Source organism: Leopardus geoffroyi, chromosome C3, assembly GCF_018350155.1.
Source record: "Leopardus geoffroyi isolate Oge1 chromosome C3, O.geoffroyi_Oge1_pat1.0, whole genome shotgun sequence".
Lineage (NCBI taxonomy): Eukaryota > Metazoa > Chordata > Mammalia > Carnivora > Felidae > Leopardus > Leopardus geoffroyi.
Genome location: NC_059338.1, coordinates 83,444,839 through 83,455,183, shown reverse-complemented (window position 1 = coordinate 83,455,183; position 10,345 = coordinate 83,444,839). Strand labels below are relative to the sequence as shown.

Below are 10,345 nucleotides of genomic sequence, written 5' to 3'. Positions count from 1 at the left end.
CCTCTGCTTTGTTTTAGAGAGGCAGAGACTGACGCACAGAGAGGTTAAGCGAGATGCCCAGAGTCACACAGCTATACCCAGTAGCAGAGTGGGGATGCAGACCCACTCGTGTGTGACTCAGGGCACTGACATCCAGAAGAGCCCAGAAAGCGTCTCTCCTCTACACACAGATCCTTGTATCTCCCTGGCAGCCTGGAAACGTGCCGTCCTCAAGCCAGTGCCCGGCTGGGTTATTTCAGTTCACACTCGCTCCCTCTGCTTCGCACATACCAGACCATCCTGGGAAGTAGCCGGCTCCCAGAACCCAGTTGGGGCACTGTCTCCTCTGGAGGATGCCACGGGGCTTTGAGCTGCTCTGATGAAAGACAAACTGTGGGCAATTTTATGGGCCTCTGAGGATGCTGGCAGGGTTAGCTCGTGCCAGGAATAACAATGAGGGGCCCAGGCAGGCTTGCTGCCAGCCCTGCTCTGGGACGCGTCCCTAGAGGAGGTGAGCCAGGCAGTGGGGAGGGAGGAGGCCCGTGGAGGGGGGTGGGCAGGGCTGGGATTCTTGTCCACAGCTGTCTCAAAGAAGGGCTCCTGGGTGCCCCAGGGACCCCGAGAAGGGGAAGGGGCCCCTGTGGCAGTCAGAGCAAGTGTCTGGGAGGTTTTGTGAGAGCAGAAACCAGAGCAGCTACAATCATCAACAGGCTAGTCAGAGTGGCAAGCCCTCGCCGAGGGCCCCCGACGTGCCAGGTACCGTGTCTGCACGTCGTATCCCTAGTAGGTGCCACGTGGAGCTGCTTTGCACTTCCTGGCTTCGTGTTCACAATAGTCTCATGAGATAGGTATAATTAAAACGTCCACAGGAGGAAACCGAGGTTCAGAGAGGTTAAATGATTTGCCTAACGTCACATCGTTTGTAAGTGGTTGAGGTGTAGCTAATTCTAAAGCCCAGTCACTCAGATGGCATGCTCTGATGCCTTTCTGTTCAACAAAATTGTGCCAAATTTCGACTTTTGGTCAAGCACTCCATTAGGTGTCTCGTCAGGGGAATATGTTGTTGAACAACATCTGTGTCGTTGGGCCGTGTCATGGGTTGAATGGTGACTTCCAAAAAGACATGTCCACATCCCAGAATCTATGAGTGTGGGCTCATGTGTAAAAAGGATGTTTGCAGATGTAATTACATGAAGGATCTTGAGATCGTCCTGGGTCACCTGGGTAGTCCTAAACCCAATGACGAGCATCCTTACAAGAGACAGAAGAGGGGAAGACAAGGGAGAAGAGAAGGCCATGTGAAGACAGAGGCAGAGGCTGGAGCAGTGTAGCCACAATCTGGGGAATGTCTGGAGTCACGAGATGCTCCAAGGAGGAAAGACTTCTTCCCTTTAACCTCCAAGGGGGCAGGGCTGTAGTGTATTGTGTTCGTTAGACAGAGTCACTATGTCCAGCCCACACACACTGAAGAGAATTACACAGGGCTTGAGCCCTGGAAGGCAGGATCGGGGGGGGGGGCCATCTTGGAGGGTCCCCCCCCCCTTTTCCCCAGAAGGCGGGAATCCTCCCTTCTATTTCTCTGGCTCTCCCAAAGCCCTGGCTCCAGGCAGAAAGGAAGAGAGAGAACAGTGTGCATTGACCATGTGTGGGCTACTGAGCTGGATTCTTTATATACATCCCATTATGTGGTATCATTTGAACCCAGCAAGGGTTCTGTTCCCATGGAACAGAAGGGGTAACTGAGGCTCAGAAATGAAGGCCACACAGTAGCATATGAGAGTGAGCTACTGGTCCTTATTTTGGCTGCATCACCATCACCTGAATCTCTGGGCCCATGCACAGAGCTTCTCACTGGTAGGTCTAGGATGGGGCTGGAGAATTTGTGTCTCAAACAAGTTCTTCGAGGAAGCTGACTGCAGGTCTGTGGCCCACGCTTTAGAACCACTGGAGAATCATGGTTGCAGCCACGGGGGAACCCCTGAAGTGTTAGCGGATTAACAAATGAAATACATTTCTTGCTCAAGTCACAGTCCTACCAGACTGAGCTGGCTCTCCTGTTCTTGCACTGACTGGAGCATGTGGTTCCCCCAAGGTCACCTTGGAAGGGGAAAGACGGCAGAGGGTCATGTGGGATGTCTTAAAGGGCCAGGCCTGGAAGTAGCTTTCCTGCCTTTGGCTCACGCTCCATTGGCCCAAACTCAGTCACATGGCCCGAAACAACCGCAGGGTCAGCTGGGAAATGTCGTCTTCCCAGGAAAAAGAGGCGGTATGCCTAGCAGGCTGCTGGTCAGGGCGAGGCTGGTCCTTGGTCTCAGATGCTTTCCCCCTTCATCTCTTGCCTTCTCCCTGGTTCAGGTGCTTTTACTGCATTTTCTCATATTAGCCAGTGTCAAGGGATTTTTTTCCCCATAAAAATTGAAAGAAGAAAAGCAGAAAGAGACATTTCTTGGGTCCGTCGGCCCATTCTGCGGCCATTCGCCTTCACCCTCATAGAGGGCTGGGTGCTCAGCAGAACAGCTGTCCAGCACTTTGAAAGCTCCCAGTGTGTTTTCCAGGGTTTCTTGCATGAGTTTCACTGCTACCATCTTAAGCAATCGATGCAGGGCCGCCGTCTTCAGTATTTGGAGCCCCCTTGGCCACTGCTCCTTCAGTGCCTGAACCCTTGACCCAGGGCTTCAGACAGGCTCCGTCCACGTGAAGAACGTGACGCTCCTGCCACTCTGTCCCCACTGCTCCGGAACGCTCCAAGTGCGACTGCCCCAAACATCTGCAATTTCCAGCTGTCGTGCCTTTGTACATACTGTGACCTCTGTCTGAGCTCCCTGCCTTCCCTCCAGACTCAACTCAAATGAAGCTCCATGAAGCGTTCTTCCCTCAGTCCAGTGAGTGCTCAACTTGCCCTCATTCCGGAGCAGAGACATACACACACGTCCCCGTCTGTGCCCACAGTGCAGTACCTGCCACAGCGTCTGTAGACTCCAAAGACCTCTGCCATGCCCAGCTTTCCTTGTAGAATGTGAGATGTTCGAGGGGAAGGGCAGTGTGGCATCCTTTATGGGCTTCTTCATCACCCGCAAGACTGAATCTGGAAACCTCCCTGTGAGGCGCAAAGCCCTCCCCAAGATCCAAAGGTGAAGAGTGACGACTCTGGCACTGGTTTGAGTCCCAGCTCCACCACCTGTGGGTTGTGTGACTCGGGCAATTTATTAGCTTCACTGTACCTCAGTTTTCCCATGTGTGCAGTGGGGCTAATAGTCTAATGCCTAGTCAATGAAAGAATGCGCCGGAGGCCCTTCAAACAGTGTCAAGTACCTGGAAAACACTCAAGAAATGCCAGTCATCTTTCTGTCATCATCATTACTCTTTGCAACCTTCTCACACACCTGCTGTTCTTATTTGCTGACGATTTTGATGGTCTTGCGTGCACCCGTGCTTTTGTGCTGGATGATTCTTCCTCCTAGAGGTCCCTATCTTTGACCTGTTCATTCATTCATACCTAGTCCGTCCATTCATTCATTCATTCATTCATTCACAAAGTTTTTGCCGAATCACAACTGCTCACCCTGTAGACTCATTTCAGTCAGCCCTTCCTTGCCATTCCTACTGGATTTACAACTCCCGTTTTTAAGTTATTAATTCTTCTGTAGCTCTCTGAATAACTTGAAAGCAGAAAAAAATGTCCTTTTCCCCACTGGATTTACTTCCCTGAACCCAGGTCCTAATATGGCTGCCACATAGTAGGAGCTTGATCAATATTACTGAATGAATACTTGAATGCCACGCATCTCTGAATCTGTCCCCAATGCCTAGGATATTGTAGGTGCTCACCTAGGACTCTATTCTCTTACATGAAACCAAATCACCCTGCATTCCTAGTGCCTAGAGGTTGTGATTGGGGGAGAGCCACTTTTAATCAGCATATCTGGATGTTTGCCACTTTCTGAACCAGAAAGCTTTCCCTGGTCCTGTTTGACCAAAGTTAAAGGTGACCAGTGGGGCTGTCTTCTGAAAAGTGCAAGAGGGTGCCATTTGCACCCGTGTTCCTTGGACCGTTCCGAGAGTCACCAAAGACTTCTCAACTGCCGTATCTGCTGACCCAGTCCAGAGTGTATGTCTCATGGTGTCCTGGAACCCCAGTGCCTGGGAATCAGGGAGGAAGGGAAGAAGCGGGGGAGGGAGGGAGAAAGGAAGAGGCCCTTCCCCATTGGCCAACACCTTAGAGATGAAGAATTGGAGTCAAAATGATTGTCGCACTAAGCCAATGCTGTGGATGGCAACCTTTGGCCAAAACAGTCCCTCAGGCCTTCTTTCATGAATCTGATTTCTTTGGCCGCTGACATTTGGTCTGGCTTTGCAAGGTGGCTCTAGAACTGAATCTGTCTCCTTTCTACCTCACCTCCTGTAATCGCTGGGCTCCTTGGTTCCTTGGATGTGGCAGGGTGGGAAGTTTGCTTGCTCTGGGGCATGCTAGGATAGCACTTTGTGTGCTGGGAGTGGCCTTACTACCAATGTTGGGATATGGAAAGGCTGAATCTGGCATCCATCCCATAAGACCCCCTTAGGGGGACACATGGGCTGTTGCCTGTTTATGTCAGGGAGGAACTGCAAATGATTTTATAGACATTTTTTCCCCTAATACTATTTATGAAAGGTTGTTCTGACATTGTCCTAACGTTAACTTCTTCTCATCAATTGTCCTACCTAAAACCACGCATAGATCCTGGGTGTTCACTTTTCTTGACTCCTGTGAAACAAAAATAGTATTAATTGATATTTCAATACGTGACAGAGATTTTGCATGATGTTTTCTCATTTGACTCCTTTATTCTTCACAATAATCCTGCAGAATAGATATCACCGGTCCCTGTTACAGGTAAGGGAATTGCGGCTCAGAGATCTTAATTTCACATCGCCTGGTATCTTTTCATTACCTATACAATCTGACTGCTGCTTTAATGGCCCTGCCTGAATCACTTGCAGGGGTTTTTTTCAGGCTACTTTGGCAATCAGTTTCTTCTGCATCACACGTTACATGCCTCGGCCACTGTGCTTGTATTTCGTGGTCTCCTGTAACATGGACTCAAACACTAATTTGTTTGTAGTTATTATTTCTCGAAAGGAAAAAAAAAAGGCCCACTTATGTTTCTCTTCTTTTATCTTTCCAGACCCTGAGGGGCTGATTCTCTGCGGCTCTTTTGGAGCAGATGTGACCGGGAAATCAATACAGCCATTAGATTAATCTGCGGCAACCATAATGTCATTGCATCTTTCGCCCTGTGATGTTGACACAGATGTCAGAGCTAGGAGGAGGGGAGGCGCTTCAAAGAAGGAACGGGGCCTCCGAAGTGAAGGGGAGACTTGAAACCCCACGGAGCCTCACTTAATGGACGAAGGATTGAGGGTGGCTGCCTCTGGCATCATCGGGTCTTCTGTCAGAGAATGCAGTGACTTGGCGACAGGCAGAGCAGGGGGACCTGTAAAGCTCGGACATCGGGAGGCCTCTCGGGAGGATGAACTCGGCAGCAATGGAGCGGTAGCCTGGTCTGGACTCTCTTTTCTTATTTCCAGATTCTCAGCCTCTCCCGAGGCGGGGCGGGGGTGGGAAGACCCCATGGGATTTCCTTCTTCCATTGCATCTGGCCTTTTAAAATTATTATTCTCATTATTATTAATATTTCCTGACACAAGGAGAGAGGGCGTCCTTTATAAGCACAGCGCTGGGCTCTTGGAAAGCATTCAAGATATGTTTGGATGGTGAAGCTGCTCCCGTCCATAGCGCACATTGGTACAGAACGCCTGCTAGTTCGGGCACTGCTCCAGGTGCAGACGAGGGGGTGTGGGGGGGGGCGGGATTTCTGCAGTGAACAAAATAGACAAGCCCCCTGCCTTCAGGGAGCTCACATTCTAGTGGAGACCAAAATCAAGCTAAGCCATTAGCTTGAGTTTTCTCTCCCGCAGACTTGGCCAACTGCCCCCCCCCCCCCCCAATCTCTTCTCTTCTTCCTTTGTGGAGCAGTGGTTCTTATCCAGGGGCACTTTTGCCACACACACACACCCCCCCCCCCCCCCGCCCCACTCAAGATATTTGGCGATGCCTGGAGACGGTGTTTGGCTGTCATGACCTGTGTGTGTACGCATGTGTAACTAGCATCTTGGCCCGTAGAAGCCAGGGATGCTACCCAACATCCTGCTGTGCTCAAGACACCCCCCACAATGAAGACTTTTCCAGCCTGCGGTAGCAGCCAACAGTGCTGAGACCCAGGAAGTCGGGTGGAGACAGAAGTGGCTGAGCAGCCGGTGACTACATTTCCTAGCATCCCTTGGGGCTAGGTGTGGCCATGTGACTGGTTCTCACCAATGGAGTGGGGACAGGCGTGCTGTGCCCACGCCCAGGTGCAAGGCTCTTAGTGAGTAGATGGGCCTCTTCCCCGCCCCGCCCCGCCCCCCCCCTCACCCCCCAGGCTGGATGAAGAGAACAGCAAGGTTATTTGGTCTGGTGTTCTGTTTATTCGTCATAGACACTTGTTTCTACAGAACAACTCAGAGGATAAACAGAGGCACACGGCTGTAATTGCCACCACAATCTGCTGCTGAGGAGACATGCGACCCGAGGATAAGGGGCTGGGAGCTGGATGGGGTGTGTTGGGTCCCGGGATAACTGGAGGCCCCTGTGATGAACCACGTAAGGATCCTATCAGTCACGATCTGACCCCCGGGCCTGATGGTGACAGTGGAGCCACGCGGGGACCTAAATCGCCATGTGAGGAGAGCTGTCTGCCAGTCAGAGACACTCAGCTCGGACTTTCATGAGACAAGGTGCGTTTGGGGATCTCTCCTTCTTAGCAATGTAGTCTACCCTGGCGACTCTCGTCACCAAGTCTTGTCAATAATTCCTGAACGATAAGAATAGTTAACGTTTATTGAACATACGCTGTGAGCCAGGCACTAAGCTCTTTGGGTGTAAGGTCTCATTTTTACCTTCATACCAACTCTTCAAAATAGGTACTATTATTATTCTTGTTTTACAGATAAAGAAGCAAATGTTCAAGGAGGCTAGCAGGCCAGGTAAGTGCCGCATGGAGGTTTCATGCCTGATTTCAGCCTCCACCACTTAGAGCAAGTTCCTTTGTCTGTTGTTATAACCTCACCATTGGTGACACTTGGGAGTCATAGTAACAGTTTCCCCTTCAGTCCCGTTGCCTCCAGTGTAGACACTGCAGATAGGATGACTTTTTAAAAATCAAATCTGAACTGGGGCGCCTGGGTGGCTCAGTCGGTTAAGCATCCAACTCTTGACTTCAGCTCAGGTCAGGATCTTGGGGTTTGTGAGTTCGAGCCCTGCACCGGGCTCTACGCTGACAGTGCAGGGCCTGCTTGGGATTCGTTCTCTCCCTTTCTTTCTGTTCCTGCCCCACTTGTGCTCTCTCTCTCTCTCTTTCTCTCTCAAAATAAATAAATACATTAAAAAAATTTTTTTTAATTAAAAAGAATAAGACAATTCTGCCCACCTTCCTTCAGTGACTCCCTACATTGTTTCAGGATAAAGTGCACACTCCTGGCCAGGGCATGTGGGTTCCTCCGTGGTCTATCCCAGATTCTCTGCTACCTTCATGGTCTCTTGCTCCTTCTTCCTTTGGCCATGTACCCCGGCCTTCAGCCTCACTGCAAGAGAAAAAGAATATAATTTTTTTAAGTTTATTTATTTATATTTTTTTAATGTTTTTTTTTTTTTAATTTTTGGGAGAGAAAGAATGAGTGGGGAAGGGCAGAGAGAGAGAGGGGGACACAGAATCCGAAGCAGGCTCCAGGCTCTGAGCACAGAGCCCTATGCAGGGCTCGAACTCATGAACCATGAGATCATGACCTGAGCCAAAGTCGGACGCTTAACTGACTGAGCCACCCAGGTGCTCCAGTTTATTTACTTATTTTGAGAGAGACAGAGTGTGTGTGGGAGGAGCAGAGAGAGAAGGAGAGACAGAATCCCAAGCAGGCTCTGCACTGTCAGCATGGAGCCCGACATGGGGCTCGAACTCATGCATCATGAGTTCATGACCTGAGCCGAAACCAAAGAGTCAGACGCTTAACTGACTTAGCCACCCAGGTGCCCCGAAAGGAATATTCTTTTTCCATAATTATTCTTGCTGTGCAGAGGGAATCACAGTTAAAGTAACAAGCTTCCCCTGTATGTTTCCAAGAGTTCAAGCAAGGATTGTTTGAGCATCTCCTGGGAACACCATTGAAAGGATTCTTATGTTGGGTGGGAGGCTCATTCCAACGAGACACTGCAGCAGTTTTTCAACACACAGCTAATTGCATAATGTAAGGTGAACCCAGGTTTTCATCTTTGTTCAGCTCTCAGGTTCTATTTGTTCCATTAAAAACCATATTGGCTTTGGAGACTCATTTGGCAATATCACACTACAACAACTTTACTCCTAATTATACTCCCCAGAGAACTCTCATGTGCAAAGGAGAAATGCAGCATTTGTAAGAGCGCAAAACTGCTAAGCCAAGTGTACGTCCACAGGAGAATGGACAAAATGAACTCCTACAAAGAGCGTAAACGAACTACAAATAAGTGGATTCGAGCGGCCTGTGCTACGTATAAATGAATCTCAGAAACAGTCTTAAGCATCAAAGCCGTCTCAAAAAGGTAGATATCGGATGATGTCACAAATAATGTCACATATTGTGCCAGTCAGGGTCCCAGTAGGAAACGAAAGGTGAACTTGGAACTCTGGAAAGAAGGAAAGGAAGGCACCTTTTCCAGGGGTGGTAGGTGTGGCGGACCGTTTCATGGCCACAGATTCCCACATCGCTCCTTCCGTCCCGCGGTGGAATCTGTTTTTCCATCCCCATTCATCTGGGCTGGTTTTGTGACTTGTCTTGACGAGAGACTGTGACAAAAGTGACTTTAGGTAGGTTACACAGGGCCTGAAGTTTTCTCCCTTCACACCTTTTTAAAAAATGTTTTATTTATTTTTTGAGAGAGAGAGAGAAAGCAGGGGAGGGGGAGAGAGAGGGAGACAGAGCATCAGAAGCAGGCTCTGTGCTGTCGGCGTGGAGCCTGACGCGGGGCTCAAACCCACGAACCTCGAGACCCCGACTTGAGCCGATGTCGGATGCTTCGCCGACTGAGCCACCCTGGTGCCCCTCCGTTCACACTTTTGAAATGTGCTGACATTATACAAAGGGGCCTGCACCAACCTGCCAGAGGCCTTGTGGACAGAAAGACCCAACCGCCAGCCAGCGCTGACCGCCAGATGCGTGAGTGAGGCTGCCTGGGGCCCAGCCAGCCCCTAGCTGACCACAAGCGGGCTACCGATGTACGAGGAGGGCAGCCAGAACCACTCCGAGCCGAGCTTCCTAGCTGAGTCCAGCTCAGATCACCAACCCACAGGGTTAGGAACAAAACACTGGTTAATATTTTCAACTATCAAGTTTTGGCGTGTTTCGTTGGGAGTATATAATCGACTTAGAAGGGTCAAGGAACCCGGAAGAGGAGCTCGGGCGTTGAAGTACAGTGGCAAGGTAAGAGTTCCCGAAGCAGCGATGTCATGGGAGCCCGTGGGGGGCTGTGGCCGCGCAGGGAGGCGCCTGGCAGAACCCTGGAGCCCCAGAAGGGGGGCAAGGATAGAATAGGGGAAGAGATACCCCAATCTCCCTCTCCTCCTCCCTCCAGTCTCCTGCCAGGCCCTCCTGCTGGCTGAGCCCAACCAGAAAGCAGAAGGCAAGGGGGCTTGGGTGATGCCATCGACGAGGCCAGCCTCCTTGGCACCGAAAATGGATCCGGGTGGGGCTGGGGGCAGACGGAGACTTGAGGGGACATATGTTGTTGCTGAACAGCAGACTGTGAGAACGTTTAAGGCAACGCGAGGCCGCCAACTCCGGATAGGCTTTTGCCTCTGGGGAAGGAGGGATTTCTACCTGACGCGGGGCAGTGAGCGTTTTCATATGTGTGTTTCTGTACATGCTCCATGTGAGAAGGAAAGAGAGGAGTTTTATGCAGGCCCGCCAGGCACCGGCCCCGCCACCCTGCTCTTCCGCAGATGCCATATCGAAGTTGGGTCTCCGCGCACCCAGGAGGGCGTGGAGAGGAGAAGAGGGAGGAGGCTGAGGCGCTTTCCCCGGCCCTGTTGCTTGGCCCGTGGCTGCTGAGTTTCACGCTTAGGTCTGTCCACCTCCAGCCTCTTTGTCTGGGTGACAGACCCTTCCTGGTGTCACGGCAGGTGAATAAGTTTTGCCCAGATCTCTCTGTCTGTCAGGGCCTCCCCCTGTCCCTCCACCCCTCCCTCCCCTTCTCCCTCCTTTCCTTCGTGCACTTGAAGACGGGAGAAGCCATGAAAGGATCCCTGGATATTATTGG

The 10,345-nt window shown here is 50.9% G+C and overlaps 1 long non-coding RNA gene across 21 annotated transcripts in view; it reads left to right on the top strand.

Annotated features, from left to right (window-relative positions):
* The window catches only part of LOC123585459, a 371,435-nt gene that overhangs the window by 268,267 nt on the left and 92,823 nt on the right, over positions 1-10,345 (top strand). For 17 of the 21 annotated variants that reach the window (XR_006706190.1, XR_006706192.1, XR_006706181.1 and 14 more), the window contains 3 exons: positions 5,145-6,795; positions 7,008-7,044; positions 8,432-9,510. This is a non-coding gene — a long non-coding RNA (uncharacterized LOC123585459). Of the gene's footprint in view, positions 1-5,144; positions 6,796-7,007; positions 7,045-8,174; positions 9,511-10,345 lie in introns of those variants that run through there. The other 4 variants (XR_006706198.1, XR_006706199.1, XR_006706193.1 and 1 more) reach the window with 4 other exon arrangements.